Raw genomic sequence first — 26,984 nt, 5'->3', positions numbered from 1 at the left:
ACAAGATATACCTTAATGGGGCGATGCTTTGTTCCAACAACGCTGACCCCGCAGGAACTTCATGCAGCTTACTCCTCAGTAGGAGAATCTTGAAGTCTTTCTTTTTCTCATATCGTTTGTCCACATTTTTTCGGGAATAAATGTTTTCGCGTTTTCTGTGTATCCACGTCCCGGTCGTTGTCTTTTCGTGCCAATTTTAATTTCCGGTTTTGTTTAGAAAGTACTTCATTATATTTTTGTTCTGCTTAAAAAAAAAAAAGTAAGATGACCATACTTTTGTATTCACGTACACGACACGTGTATGCAATCAATCTCCTTTCAAGACTACACTTATACGCGTGTACGTACCAACAACATACTAAACACAGAAACAAATGTTACCTTTGTAGATTTTCACGCTAAATCGCAAGAATAACATTTCACAAGTATTTATGTAGAAACGTTTCAGCATTTGTTATAGAATGAATCATTTATCTACCAATTGGAGCATTCAAATCATCACGAAAATGTCGCTTAGTGCGCTGTCATTAACTTTCGGTGCATCCAGTTACTTAAATACTTATTGCTCATCCATATCTTTCAGCATATTTATTGAATATATGGCAACGCAACCTGTTTGAATGTCAAAAAGCTAATTAGGCAAATAGTTTCCATCTTTTCTCCCTGTAGTTACTTCAGAATAGAACCTTGATTGTTAGCATGTGTTTTTTTGGCGTTGGACCTGATGAATTGGCATTAGTTTTAGACCCTAATGCTTGATACATTGTAACGTCTTTTAAAATGTTAAACAGCGTTAAAAGTGTGAGCTTTGCCCAAAAAGATCCCGAAAGATACTTAGTGTCTTTCGATAGGTAATGGGAGGCATTTCAGCATGTTCGTGTCTGTTTCCCAACGATAACGTTCTGACGTTTTCCTGCACACTTAGGCGGGCTCTAACGTTTTAGTTAACGCTAAGCCTCTAACAGATCCTAATTCTCCTGCCGAATTCGCAATCATGTTTTCTCGCATTCCAGTCCAAACACCTTATCATCTTCCCATCTTACTCGTCATAACAACTCTAAAGGAATATACTGACTGACGTTAGCACTTATTTATGTGATGTGGTGACAAACTGATTTATATATATATACATTTATATATATATTCTGTCTTGGGGAACTGATTTATATAATACATATTGCAGGAAGATACAGAGGCTGCACGAAGGAGATTTCAGCGGGAAAATAATGACGGTTCGTCCATAGTCATCACACATTACGGAAATGATAAATGAAGGAGAAATTAGCTCTTGGTATTAGCTTTCACGACTTGCCCGCGGTTAATCTTACCACAGTTGTCCTAGCATCTCCAAACCGACGTCGACATCAGGGGATGTCTACACAACAAAAAAATGGAAAGATCGTGAGCTTCATGTGGATGGGATAATGAACAGAATGATGATATGAATAGCAAGTGACCAAGATACTGACAACATGTAATATATTTTAGTATTGCTATATCACATCGTGTGTCACTTTCATCCGTAATCAATATTGGATCTTCGATTAGTAAGGTAAGTACTCGTAGAAAACAGTATAGTACATTATTCATTTGTATTATGATTAATCACAAATGATATATGACAGATCCTCTACATGTGATTGGCTGTAGACAAAAATCTGATGGCCAATCAGTATAACTAATTAGCATTTGAATTTCTTCAGATCGATATTTATGCGTGTTTTATACGAAAATTATATTTTGGTCAATTTTGTGTAAAATGTACGTAGTGTTTGATTTCACACACTCGAGATGTCTGTTATATTTTTGCTAGTTCATCACGTACGTACTGTAATGACGAATTAATTTTATCTATGAAATATCTTTCTTCAACCACCGCCACCGAAGTGATTAATAGGAGATGGTATCTTAAGTAAATGTGCTTTTAAGAAAATATTTAGCCTTTAGGAGTCTTGTATTAACATCTAGTTGATACAAAATAACGAAGACGTTTTATCAAAGATATTTTATTTGAATAACTTCTATTCCGCCAAGATATCAGCGGTACAGCACTTCAAGTGATATCTCTCCATAGACAATCTGATTGTGACTATGATCTGAAGAACACTCCTTAAGTATTTTCAAATCAACAGCACACTTTATAAAACGACCACATGTGTATAAAGACATCCTGCTTATAAAGAACATTAATCTAGTGTCCATTCATATAAAGACACATGTCTACACAAATCAACTGCCCATAGCTACCATCTTAAGTTATAGAATATTTTAAAGATTGTTTACTACTAAATGAAATAAAAACCCTGCCTACAAAGACCAACTGTAAATAACTTTGAACTTTAGAATACGTACTATCTTAAATACTGTTTTCTATTAAATGAAAAGCTGCTATAAAAACACCTGTCTACAAAGACTTACTGCGTATAACTGTCATATAAATACAATTGCATAGTTTTTATGATTTCGTAGAGGCTGTCTATAAACATCACCTGTCTTCAAAGACCAACTGCCAATAACTGTAAACTTGAGAAAATGTTATGCTGTTAAAATTGTTTTCTATTTAATAATTACTTGATATACAGACCACCTGCCAACAAAGACCACCTGCTTAAAACTATCATCTAAACAAAAATCCTAGATGTTTTATATTTTAAACGATCTGTCTGTCACCTGCCTACAACGACTAATTGCCAGTAACTTGCATCTTAAGAATATGTAATATCTTAAATGTTGCTTGCAGCTACCAAAGAAATATTATCGAATATCTCATATGTTAATTTTCTAATAAAAACTGCGTCAGTGACCACCTGCCTAAAAAGACAATTTGCTAAGATATGTCATCTGAAGAATATCTCAAAATGATAGCGCCTATTTAAGAACAGCTGTCTTGAATGTATATATAATGTTTTGATAGGTTTACGCTGACATTTGCTCCTGACATATATAAATCATATCTATCTAGTCTGGAAACCTGCATAAACAAGGTCTCGTCTGTCCGTGTGTCTTTGCCTTAATGATGTATTGAAGAATAATTTCAAAGTTATTGCTTTAAATATTTGTAAAATATAGGAGCCTTCTGACTTTGTATTTCTCGTATTGATTTTCAAATACACATTGTATATTATCTGATAACATTAGATACAATTGGAATGAAAACTTAACGGTTATTCGAAATAAAAATCGATGAAGCAATTGAACATATGAACAAAGAGAGCAGTGGAAATAGTAAAAAGATCATTGGACCAGGTGTTCCGAAAGGTTAATCGTCTTCTGCTTTATTGAAGACACCCGGCATGTAAATATGGGTCAAGTTTATGTGATGTCGCATTCTTATTGATAGAAACGGGGTACTGTAGCGACTATGAAACTAAAAGAAACCAACACAGAAAAACATTCTTGATATCAATTTCACCTGAAAAAATTCTAACCTGAAATTGACCCGAATTTGACCTGAAAAATCACAATGCTGGCAAATATTGACTGAATTCGACCCGCAATCGACCTTAATTTGACCCTAAATTGACACCTAAGAATTTTTCATGTCAAATTCAGGTCAATTTCAGGTCAACTTAACATCAATTTTTTCCTTGAAATAAACTTTTTTGTTGTTTTCAATTTGAATGTGATCAGAAATTTACCAGAGTTTAACATCAAGCAAATTTGCCTGTGTAATGAGCACAATCAAGATGTTTATATAGCATTATAATTTCAATATTTTCTAATGAGATTACGACAGCAACCATTAAAGGTGCATTTAGTCTCCTTCAGACTACAACTTCTGGAGAAAATATTTTGCATACTCTCTCAGCCATATATTATATGAATTTGTCATAAAGATGCTGACCAGCATACAAGCGGAGTCTGACCCATAATTAAATACTGTGAAATCACTAATTTTCGTGGTCTTTTTAACTTCGTTGATTTCGTGGGTGATCATCATATATGAATCCATAGGTCTACGAAGTGATTACAAGTTTGACATAAAGCAAATATGAGATGGTACACGTAATCCCCGAATTCATGTACCCATGAAGTGTGTTTATTTTCGGGAAACCACGAAACTTGTGCCCCGCGAAAGTATATGATTTCACAGTAGGTCCCTCTGTCGTACATGTCTTTGTATTTTATACCTGTGCCATCCGCACATTCAGAATGGAACCAATGATCCCAACGCTACTTAGATTCGGATAAGTGTCATTAGATTAATATTGTTATCACCATCATCCTGTACCAGCGTAAAGGCAGCTACTCGCCTGCACCATTTGTGTCTGAAAACGAAAATTCCTCAATTTCTTTCATTTTTTCAATTTTCATTTTTATTTTACCATGAATTTGTTATGATCAACGTCACAATTGGTTATCTTATATAAGATGCAAAATATATTATCAAAGTGAATTAACTTCATATTTAATGGTAAGTCATGTGTTAGTCATTTTTTTGAATTCATGATTTGAGGCAGTTTTGATATTGGACCCGGTAGAAGTATACATAGCGTGAATAGTTTGCTCCGGAATAACAGGAAAGACTTCGGAATAATTGAAAACTTTTGCATCCCGATCGTGCAGGCTAACAGAGGCCTTTCACGTAAAATATATCAAGACAGCTGTCTTATTATAATCACTTCTAGTTATCTCATTCTTTGCACGTGTCTTTTTATGCGAAATCGTTACAAACGAATCTATTTCGACCTCATGAAATCCATGTTATGCCAGTCTACATATATAAACTCCTGTCAATACGGCGACGCCAATAATGTACAGCTATTTGGTATAGCGGCCTGTTAGCGCCGAGACAAGGGTTATGTGATCACCAGACGCCTCTGACTTGTTATTTTTTCACCACTGTTACATTTGTACTCAGTATTCTGATGTACGTTTCTGATTAGAACACAAGCGAATTTTATCGGGATGATGGATATGTTTTGACTTATCTTAACTGGATAAACAGATATGTGTTTTCCCCAATGGTTACAAATATAATCAGCACAATAAGGTCGTGTATGGTTTTAATATAATAAAGGATGGCTTGATATGAGGGTAACTGGGTGACCCCTACTTCCTAAAACAATAATATCGCATGAAAAATCGTTCATTTGAATTGATGACTGACTTAATGCAATTTATCACATGCATTTGAAACTGTATTTAATCCTAAATAGAATATGCAACGGTTGTTTAGATGACCGCAGAGGTTTGTTAGCAAGAGGAAAGCAATACATACTTTATCGCGTCAGCACAAAATCAATGAATTTTCATTGTCGATACGACAGAATAAAAGATAAAACGTTGACTAAGGAGACAGCAAATCAAAGAAATAAAAATATACATCATGACCCAATACAATAAACCGGAAGTGAATACATGGGCTCAAGAAGAGTGTGCACCAGAAGTGCAATCACTATAATAATCATTATGTGAATTATTGTTTGTGTAAAATAAAACTCTTACACAACTCAGCTTGTCGCCTTTGTATTCATACGGTTTTCTTCAATGTTAAACAAATATAATTAGAATTGGAATTCTTAGCGTCATCCATTTTGTGACGTAACTGCAGTAATCACCTTAATGACAGTTACGAATACTGTTTACACAACATTTCTCGTATATGCCTTTCTGGAAATATTTCTTTCGTGTTCTGACACCCATGCTCAATACGAGGTGTGGAATGACTGCTTCGACACATAACACTCTTTATCGATGTACTCCAGTTTAGCGTAGGTACCAAGAAACCATTTGGTGTACTTTGGTCTGAGCGCTAGAACATGTGTTTGGTTGGCCATCCAGCGGTGGTTTAGTGTACATTTAACTACTATATCAGTGTGCCCGGATGTTTGTAATAATTTACAATACAACATAACACATGTCTATATAATTAGTTCGCTTCTACACTGTTTGAAGGCGATGCGGCTTCGTGTACCTAAACGTTATGTTTTTGGTCAAGAAGCAAATAATCGTTGCAGTATATATACAAAACTAGTTCCATATGCTTTGTATCCATTTGTCTACAAAACTCGAATGATTTCGCAATGGCACAGTTGGTAGTGGATCAGCCTCTTTGCCAAAAGGCCGTAGCTTCGATCTCCGCCGACGTCAGGATGTGGTTGTCTCATTTAAAAGACTTGTGACTGATCAGCTCCACCTGCTTGGGGTTGATTATAGATTAGTCTGTGTTGTGTATTACGTTTTCTGATATATGTTGTGTCTGTACATGCATAAAGGGCTTGTTAGAAATACGAGCTCATAAATAGCAAAACACCTATCAAAACTCCAGAATACACCCACACACATATGTTTAAGCTATAGACGCTTAAATAATAACGTGTTTGCATCTTACGTTACAATAATAATAATAATAGTAATAATAATATACAGCATTTGATATAGCGTACTATCTAGCTTACATAAGCCACTCTAAAGTGCTTTACAGTACATAGATATATAATTGTATACAGTCAATACAATTAGCATATATAGTAATCAATACAATATTGAGGAATTCGCAGGAGCTGCCTTATCAGGCGCTAACTACTAGTCCTATGTCACCTGGCTAATATCTCCCTATGTGTGTATGCCTGCGTGTGTACAATACGGTCACAATTTATTTTAGAGATAATATTTATTGACCATTTTCTTGGTTGCATGCGTGGCCTAATGGAGGAGCTGGAGTCATCAAATTAGGTCTGATTTATGTTTTGGACATTATAAAAATGAACTGCCTGCTTTATCCCACTGCATGATCATCAGAGCTGACTTATATGGGAACCTGTCCTGTTTTAGGAGGACAACGTGGAGACATTAAATATCTGCTTCCACAAATGCAACATTAAGGGCCTTTATCTTTTCTACTTTTTTCTATTTACCACTTTTTTTTGGCGGCCTCTCTGATCATTTATGGATAGTCCATCGAATGTATTTAATATTTACTGGTGATATACCATGCTTTTCTGTCCAAGGACCCGTATTCATAAAACCGTGTTCATGCTCAAACATAGCTTTTGTGCTCAAACCCATGTAAATATTAATGTTCCGATGATAAATTATCAAAAACTATGTCAGTTTGTGACGATTTAGAAGAATTGGAAAATTTAGGGGAAGACTTAAAGCAGAATACTGTTTTCAATTTTTTACAAACGTTTGTTTGCCTGTGTCGCAGAATTCAAGCTTGAGCATGATAACGATTTCATGACTGCGGGTTAAGGGTCCTCGTACCACTGGCAAAATACTTTAACCAAGCGTTGGAAACTATTTCACATGACTATCGCTTTGATAAATCCTTTTTGAATGGAAAACAATACATTTCGGGATTTTTCTGAGAAATAATAGATATGAAATAAACAAAACATAAACCAACAACAGTTCTAAAAGTCTAAAAGTTCAGCGCGGCCAGACCGGGAACCATTGACTTCAGATTGTTATACCATCGCTCTCACCAATTGAGCTATCTGGGTCAGGGATCCTTAATGCATTCCACTGCACTAACACTTCAAAGCGTTCCCACATAGGCCCTGCTACAGTGTATCTGTTGACACATTGGTTTCAAATAACCTAAACTGTTGCAAAGACGCAAAACCATCAACAACTAAGAAACCAAAAGTAACATTGCAAGACATATATTCATTTGTGCGGCCTGTTGGATTATATATGTGGGGTAAGTTACATATGTGAGCGTGAAATATCATGATATAGCAGCGAAGAGAGTCCCCCTTCGCGCACTCAAGTACCTGCCTCGCGTTAGCATCAGTCGTAATCAAATTATACATAAAGTGGAGGGACCACTTAGCTTAATTATGATGAACAAACACCTGCATGTATGTAACAGATTATTCAACAACGAAGAATGCACATAAACGTGTCGTTTTCTTCATTGTAATTCTCGAAGAAAAATTAATTTAATTTTACACTCATGAACGTCATTACTTCTTATGCGCACATTGCACTTAGTTTCAGATTTATGGTTTAAATATTAAAGAAGTTAAAATATTGTTTGTTTTCAACCTAACAAAGCTTTTATTATTTCAGTTCTGGAAATGCTTAGCTTAGACAAAACACCGTGGCGCTCATTACATGTAATAACTGGCTTGTTCTGCAAGTGTCAACATAGTCCATTATGAAGATACAGTTACTTGTAAGATGTATCTAGGATTTTTTCTCAAATGTGCGAAGATCTTGCTGTGTGTTTTGTTAGCATTTAACTTTTTTTGTTTTTTTTTACATTTTTTGTTTTTTACATTTTTTTTTTTACATTTTTTTTTTACATTTTTTTGAAATACGTACCTCAAACAATTAATTTCGAAATATTTCTTCGGTTGGTAAATATATATTTCATACAAGTTTTTGTGTGACGTTTCAATGATTTGTACAGTATGTAGATATTTTATTTTTTAAGAATGTACGAAATGACAAGCGAATCGTCAAATCGATTAGGCTACATTGTGTATGCTAATTTCTCCAAAGGAACTGACAACAGAATCTATTAACAAGACATGAATTCAGAAAATTACATACTTGACCTCACCCCAATGTTAGCTGGGGCATATTGTAAATTTACAACATGTTATATTTTAAAACCAATTAAAAGTGGAAGGTGGTACAGCATACAACGAGAGGGGAGATAACGTAACTTAAATATAAACTTTATCTATTTTACAACAATTATGAAACAAGTGATTTCAACTTATATGAATCATTCTTTTTGGCCCGGATGTTAGCACGCGAGGGGTCTTTATGTGGGAGGAAACCGGAGTAAACGGAGACAACCCAGGTGGTCTGGCAGGTGACCCCATACCTTTTTACGTCTGATCGGGGAATCGAACCCCGACCGCCTTAGTGAACGACAAGTGCGCTATCCACTGCACCACCCGACCACCCAACTTACATAAGTTATGAAACCTAGGTGAAATTGATGATTAATTTTAGAAGTCAGATTTTTTTAGGACTAAGATAAGGTAAGCTATAGACACGTGCTTGTAGTCAATTGGCTGATGTGATGTTTCAAACAGTAATATTAAGAATTGACAACTCCAATCTAAATTGACATTTTGACGACCTTTTTACAAAAAACAAAAAGAAGCGTATTTTTATTTGATTAATAACCATTAAACTACCCTTGTATTTTCATAGCATATATGAAATTGATATACAAATGTATAAGTTATCACTCTTGGGTTGTATAATTTTTTTCTCTCCTTTAATACTAATCTTAAAGAAAATATTCTGTATCATGTAATAACAAACTTAGAAGTACATTTTCTTGTATTCAATGTTATATCCAATGTTATCGGGTGTCCATGTTATTCGAAGGAAGAGTAATCATTCCGGAATGATTTTAAGAATCGTGTTACTTATGATCCATTTTGAGCACTTTGACGTTATAGGGACCTTTACACTTTATTAAAACGTTAGTAATGTCACGTGTGTACACGACAGAGGTACTTTTGTATCCTGTTGCTACAATAATACTTCGCTTTGATGTGCACTTGCAACAGCAATTAGTTTATCGAAAGGTTAATAAAAAATGCCAACTGATAAAGTACAAGTACAGTAAAACCTGGATATAATGCTCTTCGTTTATATAAAGTAAAACATCGATATAATGCTCTTCGTTTATATAAAGTAAAACCTCGATATAATGCTCTTCGTTTATATGAATTAAAACCTCGATATAATGCTCTTCGTTTGTATAAATTAAAACCTCGATTTAATGCCCCTCGTTTCATTTGCCAGCTCGCTTACAGCCAACATATTTCAACGTCCCTTTTTCTTGTTTTCTTAGATTTGTTTTGTACATTACCCTCAATTTATCGCCTAATCCCTATATAGTGCCAACATTTCTCTGACCAAATGGTGGCAGTACAACGAAGTTTAACTGAAAGTACATGTAGGCCCGATGTAGGCGGGACAACTTGAATACATCAGTTTATAATGTTTTCGTTAAAAGTTGTTGTTGATTAAGTACTTGTAATGTTCAAGTTCAAAATTCTTTGTCTCTCAACTCACCGGTTGCAAAGTTACAAAAGTGCACTATTGATTGTGCATTGTAAAAAAAACCCCAAAAAACACCAAACGCAAATCACAAAAACGTACAATATAATTTTTGCACATTATCTAGCAATTTAAACGACTAGATATTAAAATATCGTTAGAGATCGAAGATACTGTACTATTTGTAATCCGAATACTGGGGTCGAAGACAGGTATCATTCCTCTGGCCTAGAAGTTATTTCAGTCAAACGTCGTTATACTGTCACCATTTGATCAGAGAAATGTTGGCATTATAAAGGGGTTTGGCGATAAATAAAAATGGAAAGAAAACATCTATGCTCAAATTTAGAATTAGTGTGTTTTAATGATACGAAGCAAATACGCTTTCTTGGAAATTTCTTTTTGAAGCAAATAAGCTGCAAACCTAAATTATATAACTCATGCTCCACATCGTGTTGTTTGCTGTGCTGTCTCTGTGTTTTACATTGTGTTATATGCATTGATTACTGATAGGGCGTACAATATGCATTGATTACTGATAAGGCGTAAGGCCTAAAGTCAATAAATGATTTGAATTGATAGGGTTTGATAATGCTAAATCAAACCCTGCTACGTGTGCTACAGTCATTTTAATACATGTACGGTTGTCCTCCCGTGCAGTGTTTTTGGAGACAGCTTGGCCTTTCCAGCAACCTCTTAATCCAGGCTTGTTAATCGAGTGTTCCGATACTTGCCTAAACATTAGGGGAAAACACAGTCTAATAAGAAAAACAACAACCCGGAACGATACTTCAGATCACGCCTATTCGGTACCCTTTAAGGTACTTTGACATCAAGGGGACACGTGAACTTATATACAAAATGTTAACGCTGTTTTGTGTGTTCCTGAGAGAGTTAACCTCTTTCAACATGAAAGTAATTTGTAGCATTAATCAGTGAATCAAAGTGTTAAAACGAAATACCAATAGAATAGCAGAAACCAGAAGAGGCAATTAAGGCAGAGCGAAGTAGGTACATTTTTCTATGCTATTAAATTTTATCATTGGCCTTTGTACATGTACTTGCAGTGCCAAGTCGAGCGTTGCTAGTTCAGCAACCACTAAAATGGTGGTTCTACCATTCATCAAGTGGTTGCAGACAGGTTGGCATTGCAATCGACCTCACATTCCAGCCACGTTTGCTGAAAAAGAGGGTTTATTAATTTTACAAGAATGTAATTAGACATGCTACTAATACAATACCAAACTTTGTTTGTTTTCATTTTTCATTTCGCTTGAATTGTACCTTTAATCCCATTTCCATATTTCCAAGCAATTCCTTAGTTTATCTCCCTTGATATATTGGCAAACACTCCTTTGTAATGGCGATATATAACGATGAAATGTGGCAATTTAACCAGGTTTCATAGTGCCGCTACACGGTTTTTGATATCCTCACAACAGTCAGGGTCATGTGATTTGGTTTGGTTTGTTTCTGTTTGCCACCCTATTAACAGCTAGGGTCATTTAAGGACGTGCCCGGTTTTGGTGGTGGAGGAAAGCTGGAGTTCCCGGAGAACAACTACCGACCTACGGCCAGTTCCTGGCGACTGCCCCACGTAGGTCTCGAACCCGGGACCCAGTGGTGTAGGACTAGAACTAGTGGTAGCAGAATGTAAGACGCCTTAACCACTTGGCCATAACAACAATTTACGTTTTCAATGGGATATTGATATTTAAAAAACACACGCGATTAATGCATAAAAATGTTATGGATTTCGTTTCCCACTTTTTCAAATATCATTATAAAATCACATTCGTTCGTGTTAATATAAATTAAATTCACCAGAACCCTATAATTCAATCTCATTTAGATTTATCTGCATTGAACACGTGTTTTTCTTTACGCAACCAAATATTAAGATGATGCTTAAAGTCGCCTTTGCCATGAAAATGTACATGTGATAGTGCGGTTTAAATTTCACCAATATCAAAAAGATTTGTACAATCGTACTTCTCACTGAACAACAGTTCGATGTTCTCTTTAAGCGAGAAATAATGTCATCTATCGCGCAAAAAGGCATAGCTATTAATTTAATCCCCATCCTGCTTCACTCGAATAATGTAAATTTAACTTTAAGAATGGATTTTCTGATTCAATAAAGTGTGCTTCTTTTCCCCAGACATGCTATTAATTGGATAAGACATTTTGAAATGATTTTGTCAATTAAAGATTAAGATGCGTCTTGAACGAAATGTTTCATTTGAATTGTGTTAAATTGCAATATCACTTTGCATTAGAGTTTTGTTCAAATTATTTTTTACATTAATGACATAAAAATATCACAATTTTTTTTTTTTTGAAAATTTGATAAATTTAACGAGTTCAATATTATCGAGGAATATTGATGTCAAATTCGAATACCTCGCGATTCATTAGTCGGTCAAATTAAAACAAGATGTAATTATATAATTAGAGATTTGAGGATCCTTGTACCACTACCAACCACAGGGACCTGATAATTTGTTACAGCTTTTATTTGGACCTAAACCAAGGTGTTCAGCGTAATTTTACATGTTTTAGGGGTTTAGATCGACTTTCGGTAGAAATGACACCCCAATGATCATATTAGATCGACTTTCGGTAAAAATGACACTCCCAATGATCAACTCCTCTATATGATCATAGGGGTGTCATTTTTACCGAAAGTCGATCTAAACTCCTAAAACATGGAAAATTACTCTGAACACCTTAGTTTAGGTCCAAATATAGCTGTAACAAATTCTCAGGTCCCTGTGCTGCCAACAACCGTAAATGCGATTTAAAAACTATTTTTTCTGACATGAAAATAGCTTTGATCCATCATTTCTGAAAGGAAAATATACGTCGCGAGGTTAAGGTTTAGGTTTGTTTGTTTAACGTACTATTAACAGCTGATGTCATTTAAGGACGTGCCTCCATGTCTGTTGTGTACGAGCTTGCATGTGTGTATGTGTGCCGGAGACAGAGTATGTAGGTGTATTAGCCTCCTTATGATAGCGCGGATCTGATGCCAACTTTAGAGTGCTACCTCACTGAAAAACCATGCCGAAGGCACCCAGCACAGCGTTCCATCTGGTCACATTATACTGACAACGGGTGAATCAGTTGTTGCTATATCCTTTAATGCTAAACGTTTAGACTTTAATGCAACTTTTTCATCCTACTTCACGGATAATGATATTAACAATACCTTCTCCCTCGAAAAAATGTGATTGTCAATACAAATATATGATTATCAAAGTGCATGCAAACAATATCTGCATAGATGGATGAAGCAAAGACCATGCAGAAACGTACCTCTGGAAACCGGTGCTTTGGGAGGTTTCGGCAACAGTGTAAAATAGCTTACCATCTGCTATTAGAAAGTCAAATACCCTGGCCAAATTAAAAAAGGTCATTAAAACTCACCTGGTCACGTCTGCATTTTAGGCTCATTGTAAATACCACCCTGTATTTATTCATTTATGTGCACATTGCGATGATTATCTGCTTGCTTAATATATAAAAGTGATTGTAAAGCCTTTGTTTTTGTTTCACAATTATAACTAATACTATTATCCATATGTTGTAAAGCGCTTTAGAGTAATTTTACAAATTATATAGGGCGCTATATAAATAGTGTGTATTATTATTATTAATATTACCTCTATAGCTATTGGACCAGTATCGACGTGACAAAATTGCGTAAGGTCTTGTAAGTTATAAATTAGATCACAGATACACATATTTTATTCTGACTGTAGAACTTGGAAATCCTCTGCTGTCAGCTCTGTACGATTAAAAAAAACCCATATAATAATAAAATAATATTGACATAATCGTGGGCATATCACCCCAGAGGGATTTTAAATGACATGTAATATATATGGATGTATATTAAATGTAAGTATTGCCAATTAAAGTCATTACGTGTGTTCTTAATCTTGAAATAAATATTCAATCAATGTGTTTAACTACAGGTGGAGTAGAATTGGTTCTCTATGATTATAGCGTATCGGTTGGTTTCTCCAGTGATGGTCGAGACAAGATTCAATGATTTAACAGTTCTTGATGAGGTTATCGTAACTGGTAGACTGTCCAAAATATTAACAGTTCTATGACAGATTTTTTTTGTTTCTTATGTTAAAGCGTGTTCTCATTAGAAACACTTACTTGTATTTATTATAATACTGAAGTCAATTATTCTGGGGGTTTTATACTTCCTAGTTGGTATATGTATCTACATGCAGTTGGTCTTCCAATTCAAGGAACTTAAAACACAACCTTATTGAGGATCACTCAAAACCTGAATACCTTAGTGTTAAATTTCGAACGTTTTACCTTTATTTAAAATATTCAAGTTGAATTTTGTCTTTTTGGCGTTTTGAATTTATAATTGCTTTCTTATTACTTATCAAACAGATTACCTGACATGCCGTAATCCTATTGTTTCGTTGATTACCAAAGGTAGTAGATTTACAGTCAGCTACCCTAGACATTACGTCATTTCCCGTCACGTGATATACATTTTATCTGAAATCTCAAGTGTTTTCAACAGACAGTAATTGACAATCCCTTCTGTAAGGAACATATTCCGTCAATTTGTAAGTGATGCTCTAAGCTAAGAGTTATGGAATGTAAAAATAAGTTCATTCATTTTATTTCCTTTAAATTGACTAACGATAGAAAATAACAATACTACCGATGGGTTCATGTAAAGATAAATGGGCGCGTTCGTGGCCGAATACTTTAAGATAACGAACATCCAACACATCTGCCTAGAGCATATTGATTGTTGATAGAGGGTTCAACTCTAGAAAAAAATATATCTAATGAAGAATCGGCGATGCATAAGACGATTTCGAATACTCCAATGCGTCACGGGAAATGTCTTCCAAACTAAAGAATGACTATCTGTGGTGTTGAATTTTGAGCCCTTTAAATTATGAAATCAGATTTGTACCATAACAGTATTTTTTGAAGATGGTTAAAACTTTAAACAATCATTTTTCCTCCGATTTCCTATAGAATCAGGTTCTTTCGTTTTTGTCGTCTGCTCAGGTGGGAAAATTGCAGAGACGCCATTACGATTGAGATATGTATCCTCGTTTCAATGATTTCTGTTTTCCAACTTCCTTTTGTATCTACGTTATCCATATATGTTTGCGCGTCTGTCATCTTCGTCGTCGTCGAAATAAATCAATTTGTTTCATAGAAATTACGAAGATAACCATACTTTAGACGGCTCTGTAAGCACTGCCCGCAACTGGTACGCGATGAAAAATGGTCGGAGTATGACCGGCGGTTAGCTCTCTCACTTAATTCATTATTTTACTATCACACCCACAGTCTTAATACCTTATTCTCATTATGGAAATTGGAAACCCCACAGGAAGTGGTATTAAGCATTACCAGGGAGCTGAACGGTAAAAAGTTCTTGCCAGGAAATTGTTATGGAGAGTGATTGCTAGAGCCCCAGGGCACGGGGTTCTCGTATTATGCATTTATCGTTATATTTCAGAGTTGTTAGGTCGCGGTTGGATCTCTTACAGTTTTCGTATGAGATCGAACATTTTTTCATTTGAATTAATTCATTTTTGAATCCGCTTGAAATCAAAGCCGTTTTTTCGATTGAAGAAATACCAATAACAACCAAGTAGAATGAACAGCGTTTCAATGAGTTTGAACCCTTTGACTTCCTGATGTCTTATACACATGTATAACCTTCCAGAAGCTTCAAAAAGGCAACTACAACACAAACATGATTGATTACTAAAACTACCGGATTTGATTTCTTGATATTTCTTTATATCAAAAAATAGAAATTACTCATTTCAATTTCTCGATTCCGATATTTTAAGATCACTGTACATAATACGCCTGATCGGCTACAGCAGGCGTCTCATTTTAGATGTGACCGTTGTCAGTTGTGATTGTTGTCAGTTGTGATCGTTGTCAGTGGTGATCGTTGTCAGTGATGCTCGTTGTCAGTTGCGATCGTAGTCAGTTGTGACCGTTGTCAGTAGTGCTCGTTGTCAGTGGTGATCGCTGTCAGTGGTGATTGTTGCCAGTTGTGACCGTTGTCAGTGGTGACCGTTGTCAGTGGTGATCGTTGTCAGAAGTGATCGTTGTCAGTTGTGGTCGTTGCCAGTTGTGACCGTTGTCAGCGGTGACCGTTGTCAGTTGTGACCGTTGTCAGCTGTGACCGTTGTCAGTTATGACGTTGTCAGTGGTGATCGTTGTCAGCTGTGACCGTTGTCAGTTATGACGTTGTCAGTGGTGATCGTTGTCAGATGTGACCGTTGTCAGTGGTGATCGTTGCCAGTTGTGACCTTTTTCAGTGGTGACCGTTGTCAGTGGTGATCGTTGTCAGCTGTGACCGTTGTCAGTTATGACGTTGTCAGTGGTGATCGTTGTCAGCTGTGACCGTTGTCAGTTATGACGTTGTCAGTGGTGACGTTGTCAGATGTGACCGTTGTCAGTTGTGACCTTTTTCAGTGGTGACCGTTGTCAGTGGTGACCGTTGTCAGTTGTGACCGTTGTCAGCGTTGATCGGTGTCAGTTGTGACCGTTGTCAGTAGTGCTCGTTGTCAGTTGTGACGTTGTCAGTGGTGATCGTTGTCAGTTGTGATCGCAGTCAGTTGTGACCGTTATCAGTGGTGATCGTTGTCAGTTGTGATCGTTGCCAGTTGTGACCGTTGTCAGCGGTGACCGTTGTCAGCTGTGACCGTTGTCAGCTGTGATCGTTGTCAGTTGTGGTCGTTGTCAGATGTGACCGTTGTCAGTGGTGATCGTTGTTAGTTGTGATCGTTGTCAGTTGTGACCGTTGTCAGCGTTGATCGTTGTCAGTTGTGATCGTTGTCAGTGGTGATCGTTGTCAGTGGTGATCGTTGTCAGTTGTGGTCGTTGCCAGTTGTGACCGTTGTAAGCGGTGACCGTTGTCAGTTGTGACCGTTGTCAGTTGTGACCGTTGTCAGCTGTGATCGTTGTAAGTTGTGACCGTTGTAAATTATGACGTTGTCAGTGGTGATCGTTGTCAGTTGTGACCGTTGTCACTTGTGACGTTGTCAGTGGTGATCGTTGTCAGTGGTTATCGTTGTCAATGTTGATCCCGGTAAGTTGTGACCGTTGTCAGTTGTGATCGTTGTCAGTGGTGATCGTTGTTATTTTTGACTGTTGTCAGTGGTGATCGTTGTCAATTGTGACCATTGGCAGAATTGACCGTTGTCAGGTTTGACAGTTGTTAGGTTTGACTGTTGTCAGTTGTGATCGTTGTCAGTGGTGATCGTTGTCAGTGTTGATCGTTGTTAGTTGTGACCGTTGTCAGTTGTGACCGTTGTCAGAATTGACCGTTGTCAGTTTTGACAGTTGTAAGTGGTGATCGTTGTCAGTTGTGACCGTTGTCAGTGGTGATCGTTGTCAGTAACAACATCGCAGTAAGAGGGTGATATCATGATTTCTGTTATTTCTTTCGGATTAAGGGTTGGGATAATAAATAGTTGCAGTCTTTTTCAGCAGAAAACGATAAATAAAACAAGCTGTCATAGTTTAACTGCCTGTTTAATAAGCACGCTTCTACCATAGAAAAAAATAAAACATAGAAGATAGATTCAAGTTAGCCTGAATGAAAATAGGAGTGCTTCCCAGATAGACGAGAAAACAAATCCGGAATTCCGATTTCGGGATTTATATTTGACGTGTCTTAGGAAATGTCAGAAAATTATTCAAACTTAGATTTTGAAATCAGTTTGATTAATTTTCAACAATTTGGCGACACTACAAGGTCGAATCAACGATACGCTATTATTTAAGAATGTCTTAACTTCAAGTTAATGTTATGGGTTTGACAATGTTTGTTTCTCTAGCCGAAATTAAAAAGAAAATAATATAATCATGATTTATTCCTTATGTCGAGCATGTCTATATGTTTAAGGTTTAGTTTAAATATTTAAGAAAATATCCGTGATTTATTTTTCCGTAATGTAGCAGAAACACATCACTAAAATGATATTTAAGATGCCACAGTGATTAGATTGGCATTACTTTTTGAACAAACTCATATCTTTGCAGTTAAGTGGAGCGGTCGAATTCTTTTTGAAAGCCTCTTGTCTTGATTCATCCGAATAGTTACCGAAAAAAACCCTGAAAAGTTATTTAATTTGTCACATGGGACAATCGGTGGGACATAACTTACCGATCAGATTTACCTGTCCTATCCGATCTCCAGTGAAACACAATTTGTTGGTCAGATTACACAGGTTATTTATTTCACTTCCGATCATTGAAATGCCTTTCTTACCAACCGATCTATCTGATCAGAGCCCTGTCCGTTCAGGCCGTTACAGATACATGTACCTGTATATATACAGAACGCAGTTAAGGGGAGGTTACTTTTATACATATGGGACAGGTATCCTGACCGTCTACGATGTACTTTATACATATAAAACTACAGTGGAATTCTTTAGTGTTTTTAAAACAATGGGACAGGTATCCTTAAACAAGGGGACCGCAGTGGCCAAGTGGTTAAGGCGTCTGACCATCTACGATGACTAGCCCTACACCACGTTGGGTCACGTATTCGAGGTCTACGTGAGGCAGTCGCCAGGTTCTGGTCGCAGGTCAGTAGTATTTCTCCGGGTACTCCGGTTTTCCTCCACTAACAAAGCTGGCACGTTCTAAAATCATCATAGCTGTTAATAGGACGTAAAACAAACCACAACCAACCAAATTTTTAAACGTATAAACGGACTTTCTAAAGGAACAACTAATTTAAAACATTAAGTGGGTTTTGTTTTTCATTTGAAATGGAACTTAAGTTCATCTTCGATATATTTTTAATCAAATAATAGAAATATCTTTCATGTCTTTGGATGCTTCTCCAAAGACCCGTCTCAGTAGATCATTAACCCCTGATTTTAATTTTCGAGACATTGGCAACATTTACCAAAACAATTATGATATCAAACTTAGATAGGGTGCTCCTAATATCAAGCACACACATATTTTATAAAGGGTCTTAATACAGTCGAATCCATGTCAAATGAAAGGGATTAAATACAACTATTGATATTCTATATGCGTGCATACGCGGCTGATCTTATAGATAGAAATGTTTCCAAGTGAACATGTTGATTTCAATTGGTTATAATGATTGTTACATGATTCTAGTATTGAAAAGAGATGTTTATGTGGGATCAGAAATATATCCTTATGATGATATTGTTGCCAAAAATCAAATATATAAAAAGCTGTGTTCGCTTGAAATACATTAAAGAAAAATAATTTGAATTGCTATTTATTTCTGTCATAATTTTTAAAATTCAAATGAAGATATATAGAGATGCGCATGTCCTTAAATTAAAAAGGAGCACATACACACCAATATTTCTGCACATATCTAAACATACTTTCATCTGAACATTTGTTTTAACTTATCCTTAAGTTAACAGAACTTGTTACAAAAGAATCTAGATCTCTAAAATCTTTGGCACACATTTTAAGGTCTGGATGTGAGAAAGTCAATTTCCTCCCCGACGAAAAATGATAGCAATCATAACACTACAGCTTCAAGCTCATTAAGCGTCTCCAAAACGCCGAGGTTCGAATCAAAAATAAAAATACCGAAGCAACATTTAAATGTTCATTCAAATGTCTTGATGACTGTGCTTTGCTGACGACACCGCGGCCAACGGCTGTCAAAATTCTATATCCATTCCATAAGTTAGTAATCAGAGATTGATGAGTCAAGTCAGTGATCATTTGTGCGTTTGAAATCAATCTATTTTATTGTGCTAGTCACTAATTGCCTGTTATGTCAATTCTAATTCCGGTCGCGTCAGGTGATGAAATATCCGGAAATGTTTGAATTGTATGAATTTTCCAGAATAACGCTGTGTTGGATTGTATGAATTCTAAATTTGACAGATGAAGGTATTGCTTTGTTGATAATATCATTAATATTTGATGTTGTGTATAATTCAATAAAGTTCCATTTGCGTATGTCAGAAATGGTAGCTACAGTAGCTCTGTTTGACGCTTAATTGGTGTGCTTTAGCAGAATGAAATCCCGCTGATTTATTGAATTGACTGTTGTAACAAACTATCATGTCACCATAATAACACCCCAATACATAGTTAAAAAGGTTTTATAAAAATATCAGAAAGCAACAAATATAAATATTGCGTCAGTTTGTTGTTCCCATTCAGTTTCTTCCGACTGGAGTCCGCCAAATTGCCCTTATGTCCCAGGCGCATGCGCACGAGACGTTCGAATTCCAATTAAGGCAAATTTAGCACAAACAACGACAAAAAATAATCACAGCTAGACTTAATTGAAAATCTGCCAGAACTTGCCAGGGATTTCCTCACATGTACCATGACGTTATTTGGTCCCTCTTAATCCCTCAACCATCCTCCCCTCCCTCCATCCCATACCTCAGGGCGCATTTTGGCGTATAATGTACTTTTGTTGCTTTTCTGCCTTGGATATGATTAATGATTTTAAGATTTTCTATAAATTGTACTCAACTGACATTTGTTCCTAAAGAAGGCTGGTTAGTGCCACAGATACATTATATAATGTATCGTAATCACGCTACATACTATTAAATAGTTAGTGCCACAGATACATTATATAATGTATCGTTATTACGCTAAATACTATTATATAGTTAGTGCCACAAATACATTATATAATGTATCGTAATTACGCTATATACTATGATATAGTTAGTGCCAAAGATACATTATATAATGTATCGTAATTACGCTATATACTATTATATAGTTAGTTCCACAGATACATTATATAATGTATCGTAATTACGCTATATACTATTACATAGTTAGTGTCACAGATACATGATATAATGTATCGTAATTACGCTACATACTATTATATAGTTAGTGCCACAGATACATTATATAATGTATCGTTATTACGCTACATACTATTATATAGTTAGTGCCACAAATACATTATATAATGTATCGTAATTACGCTATATACTATTATATAGTTAGTGCCACAGATACATTATATAATGTATCGTAATTACGCTATATACTATTATATATTTATCGGTAGGTATGTAAAAAAAAACCAAAAAGGCGACGCTACACCAGTATATTTCACACATGTATTCAATAAATGTACTAAACTCTGATATTAAATTAGTGTTCCAACACAATGACGACGAATACAAGTATTCAACGCAGTGTTAACGTTGTTCACCAAATTTCCTCCACAACCAATACCCCGACTCGTCCTTAGCTGATTATAGCTGTTAAATAAATTGTAACACTGAAATGGTTAATATTCTATACTATTCTATATTGAACACAAATACGGGGAAAATAGAGTGCGTTTATCTAACAAAGTTGGTGAATATATAGATGCATAGATTTTTTCTTACAAAGTTGGGATTTTTCAATCCATTACATCCAGCTCTGAAATAAATAATAATAAAATAAAAACAAATTTAAAAAGTTCATCTAAAATATTCATTTTTTTTAAACAACATTAGACGGAATATTGATCCATATAAACAGTTCTTTGTGTAAATGAAAATGTTCTGATATTTAATCTTTACTGCGATTTGTAAAGTTGTGTCCACGAGTAGATGAACATTCCCTGATATTAAATATGTTGGATACTCCATAGTAATATTTACTGGACAATATTTTATAAACCTCTATCATGTCGCCATGGAATCTTCTATATGTTAGTGTCGGTAGTTTTAGTTTCTCTAATCGCTCCTTACAGTATAGGATAAGAGTTTTAGGCCAGGTACCTGCTTTGTTGCTCGACGTTGAACATTTTCTATTGTTTCAATATGTTTAACGTGATCAAAGCGTACTTTACTTTGTCATTTGTTACATGTAGCTTTGGTATTCCACGTATTAATGTCGGTGTACATGTAAATATTGCAGAGAGCAGCGAAGACTTCTGTTTATTAGACAGTTTCAAAACATCGGGTTCCCAAAATAAAACAAAGTCAGTGTTTTTGTGTATTCATCATTTAGCCCTGGTTATCTTTAACAGGTGTGTTCATCGAGATCTCAACCCACGGACGACAAAACTGCGACCCATCCACGCTTCAGACACATTCATACTGTAAAAGCATTGCTGTTAAACATTCCAGCTTTGTTTTTTTTATATTTAAGTGAATAAAGTGTGAGTCTTGCATGCTTACAAATATCTGCGAGAGCTTAGCTCAGGTCTAGTTCGCTTGCACTTGATTTTACAGCTTCGCATCACCCAAGGCCACACTATGGCGTGACCTCTGACGATTTGGTTTTGCTTTGTTTAGTGTGTTTAGAGACCTATTACAATTTGTAACAGCTAAGATCATTTAAGGACGAGTGTCCGTGTTTGTAATGGATCCGCTAAGGGTGGCGTGTTCGTGGTTTGGTTTGGTTTATTTTGCTTAGAGTCCTATCAACAGCTAAGGTGATTTAAAGACGTGCCTCCATATGTGAAACACTGATGTATTTATTGGTGTATTTGCCTCCTTGCGATAGCGCGGATATGATGCCGACTTTCGAGTGCTACCTACCGGAAATGTACCATGCCGAAGACACCAAGTACGTTACTCAACTCGGTCAAATGTTGCGCTTGCCCTTAATACTGAACGTTTAGCAGGGAGTAACGACTTCCATTTGAAGGGATTTGATATTTCCCGGCCTCAGGACAGAACACGTTGACGTCTTAGTATTGGCTTATGTTCTGCAAGATAGCCAAACATGAAGTGTTGCCAAGAAGATGTATTACAAAGAAGAAAGTTTAAGAATATAGCTACAAGTAGAGATAGAATAGGAAAGAAAAAATGGCTGTGTTATTCATACTATTGAGGCACGGTAGCCTAGTGGTAGGACGCCGGGCTCGTGACCGAAGGGTTGCGGGTTCGAGTCCCGTCACGGCACTGTGTTGTATCCTCTTGAGCAAGATACTTTACTCCGCTTGTTCCTGTCTACTCAGCTCTAATTAAGTACGTGGTTGGGCAGTGCTAGCATTGTTGAATGCTAGCTGTGACCGCCGAAATGTCAGCACCGGCCGTATGCTCCCCAGGGAGTTGAGAAAGATATTGGTTGGTTGCAAAGGCCCTATAACCACGGATAACGACAATGCATTAGAGTAAAACAGGCCAACGCTTTTCTTATCACGGTCACTTAATCCGTACTAGAAACTCTAATGAGAACTGATTATTTAAAACGAATTCCGGGGAAAATGATCAGAACAGTTAACTGAAATATCGGATATGTGAATAGGTCTTTTTTTGTTTACGAATATATGTATTTTTGTGTTTTTAAGTCCCGGTAAGGACATTTATGCATACTGCCATTTCTAATTGGGAAAGAATGTTTAGAGGTTAATATATGACCATGTCCATATCCTACTCTGTATCAGCCAGTACTTTGATATCAGCCCGAGGGAATATCGACAGTGGTGACTCCCCTCTAAAAACAAGCCTTCTATTTTCATTTCATCCCCGAAAACATACACTTAACAGTGTTAGTTTATTATAGTTTAGCAATTAAAAGATTATTTGGTTTGGTTTGATTTGAGTATGTTTAAAACCCTATCAGTAGCCATTGTCATTTAAAGACCCTGTCCAACTGCACTGTACATGTGGTTTTTCGTATAAAGAGTGACCTACCCTTAACTTCCGTTTGGCTGTAACTCTAGTACTGTTTGGCCAAGCCACTTCCGTTGACCAGGGTGCTCAGTCGGTAAGAGCGATAGCTTAATAATCTACGGTTCTAATTCCGGTCTAGGCCCGCTGATTTGTCACACTAAACAAATCACTGTTGGTGACTGTAATTGCCTATTTCATCTTTATCATTTCTAATATAAATTCCCTCAAAATATGTTGTGTAATCATGCCTGAAAAAAGGCATTTGTGTAGTAACAGTGTTTGGTAGTAGTACGGGGATCATTAAGGACGTGCCAGGTTTTGATGGTGGAGGAAACAGGAGTACCCGGAGAAAAAACACCAACCTGCGCTAGGAACCTGGAGACTGCCACAATTATGACTCAAACCCATGACTCAGTGATGGTAGAATTGTTGATGACCTCTCAATACAGTAATCAAAAAAAAATGTTTTTTGAGGTTCACCAAAGCGTGACATCAGCTGCAGAAGTCGAACTCACGCCTATAGTACCGGTAAACCTGCTTTCCGGCGCTATAAAGCTTTTCGATATATAACGTCCCTGTTGAATACGTCGATATCACCAATATAACTTCTTGCTAATTAAAAAGGCAAGCCTCTTCGTTACAGTGTCAAATGATTCACTGAATTATATTTAACAGCTATTTCGTGAAAAAGCTAAAACGCCTTCAGATTGATTCATTAAAATGTCAGCTTCACTCTCCGACTCCACTAAATTTCCGTAAAATGAATTAGTCACAGATAAAGTTCCTGACAGAGAGACAGAAATGAAATCAAGATTCGACGTATTGAAACTGTTTCATTTAAATAATGTTATCGTCTTTTGCCGTTTTTCATGATTTCCTTTCTCGGCCTCAGTCTTTTGTTCGAGAAAATGGCTATTTTGCACGCTACCAATTTTAATAACATCGCCAGCTTGTAAAAAATAATCATAGTTATCAAAGTTCTGCAAGAAATAAAAATTAAAGAAAAGATTCCAGTTTTGATATCACGCTAACATATTTTTCTTCTTTCTTGGAATTGGGTCAAGCTAAGAATTTCTGTAAATTAAAATACGTAAATATCACAATTGGCCATGCCACTTTGCAGCTTTATGGGCTTCCAATAATGACTGTTAAATCGAGGTGTCTTCTTGCATTATGGCTTTAACATCCCAATGAAGAGTGTTATCATTATGGTAAAACATAGGAAGTGACTTCGATACAACAGTAGATGGAGGGAATACCGGTTACGGAATAATCCGGATCACCCGGCTTTCGGCTGTACGTCGTATTTTGTTTTCATTAATCTACTGCCGTTGCAATTGGTGTTCTAAGGACAAAAACACATCGGTGAAGTGTTGTGGTTCTATAAAAGGGGCGGGGTTCTATATAATCGGTAGAGTATTTAGCTACTGAACAAAACCTTAGGGTTCTGTATAAGTACATCAAGGCCCCACAGTAAAATGTTATGTTACTGATCCAATAGTCGGAGTTGATAACAAGGTAACATTCTTTTATTTACCAAACGGTTTGGATTCATTGGTGGTATAAACGTTCTACCCTAGATCATTTTGAAATTTACCAAAAACTTCGGGTGTTCTGGAGGGGACTGATTTGCTGGATCTGTAGGGACAGAAAGGCTCCGCTATATACAGTTTTGTTCGCTTCATGTTCTATTGGACTGCTCTATGGTGCAGAAAATGGATGGATGCGTCCAGTCAAGGAGTCAAACCTGGCCCATGGCTGGATGTGAACCTGGCATCTTGGTGAAAGTCAAGTGTACTTTTCACTGTTCCATTCGACAACCTTGAGTACATTGTGTCGCGTTACGTATCAGGTAATAAAATACATTGTACCGAATGACCTGTATCGATATATTGTATCGTATTATTAAATGAATTGTGCCAGGTTGTCGAGAACATTGAATTGGGTAATCGAGAGTATTGTACTGGATTATCAATTACATTGTACCATGTTATCAAGAACATTGTACTGGATTATCAATTACATTGTACCATGTTATCGAGAACATTGTACTGTGTTATCAATAACATTGTACCATGTTATCGAGAACATAGTACTGGGTTATCAATTACATTGTACCATGTTATCGAGAACAGTGTACTGGGTTATCAATTACATTTTACCATGTTATCGAGAATATTGTACTGGGTTATCAATTACATTTTACCATGTTATCGAGAACATTGTACTGTGTTATCAATAACATTGTACCATGTTATCGAGAACAGTGTACTGGGTTATCAATTACATTGTACCATGTTATCGAGAACATTGTACTAGGTTATCAATTACATTGTACCATGTTATCGAGAACATTGTACTGGATTATCAATAACATTGTACCATGTTATCGAGAACATTGTACTGGGTCATCAATTACATTGTACCATGTATCGAGAACATTGTACTAGATTATCAATAACATTGTACCACATTATCGAGAACATTGTACTGTGTTATCAATAACATTGTACCATGTTATCGAGAGGATTGTAGTGAATTATCAATTACATTGTCCCATGTTATCGAGAGTATTGTAGTTATCAAGAACATTGTACTGGATTATCAAATACATTGTACCATGTTATCGAGAGGATTGTAGTGAATTATCAATTAAATTGTACCATGTTATCGAGAGTATTGTAGTGAATTATCAACTACATTGTACCATGTTATCAAGTACATTGTACTGGGTTATCAATTACATTGTCCCATGTTATCGAGAGTATTGTAGTGAATTATCAACTACATTGTACCATGTTATCAAGAACATTGTACTGGATTATTAATAACATTGTACCATGTTATCTAGAACATTGTACTAGGTTATCTATTACATTGTACCATGTTACCGAGAACATTGTACTGGGTCATCAATTACATTGTACCATGTTATCAAGAACATTGTACTAGGTTATCGAGTACATTGTATCATGTCAATCGAGAACATTGTACTGGGTTATCAGTTACATTGTACCATGTTATCAAGAACATAAGATTGGTTTATCAATAACATTATACCATGTTATCAAGAACATTGTACTGGGTTAACAATTACATTGTACTATGTTATCGAGAACATTCTACTGGGTTATCAATTACATTGTACCATGTTATCAAGAACATTGTACTGGGTTATCGAGTACATTGTACCATGTTATCAAGAACATTGTACTGGGTTATCAATTACACTGTACCATGTTATCAAGAACATTGTACTGGGTTATCAATTACATTGTACCATGTTATCAAGAACATTGTACTGGGTTATCAATGACACTGTACCATGTTATTGTACTGGGTTATCGAGTACATTGTACCGGG

At 36.1% G+C, this 26,984-nt stretch overlaps 1 protein-coding gene across 1 annotated transcript in view; it reads left to right on the top strand.

Moving 5' to 3' along the window:
• The first annotated feature begins 1,194 nt into the window (after positions 1-1,194).
• Positions 1,195-26,984, top strand: part of LOC110458921 (sex peptide receptor-like) — a 332,734-nt gene continuing 306,944 nt past the window's right edge. Inside the window, exon 1 of the mRNA XM_021510899.1 lies at positions 1,195-1,552. The gene's annotated coding sequence lies outside the window, so the exon portion shown is untranslated. The remainder of the gene's footprint in view (positions 1,553-26,984) is intronic.

Source organism: Mizuhopecten yessoensis, unplaced genomic scaffold (assembly GCF_002113885.1).
Source record: "Mizuhopecten yessoensis strain PY_sf001 unplaced genomic scaffold, ASM211388v2 scaffold9847, whole genome shotgun sequence".
Lineage (NCBI taxonomy): Eukaryota > Metazoa > Mollusca > Bivalvia > Pectinida > Pectinidae > Mizuhopecten > Mizuhopecten yessoensis.
The sequence above is the reverse complement of the archived record's forward strand: the minus strand, read 5'-3'. Positions and strand labels throughout refer to the sequence as shown.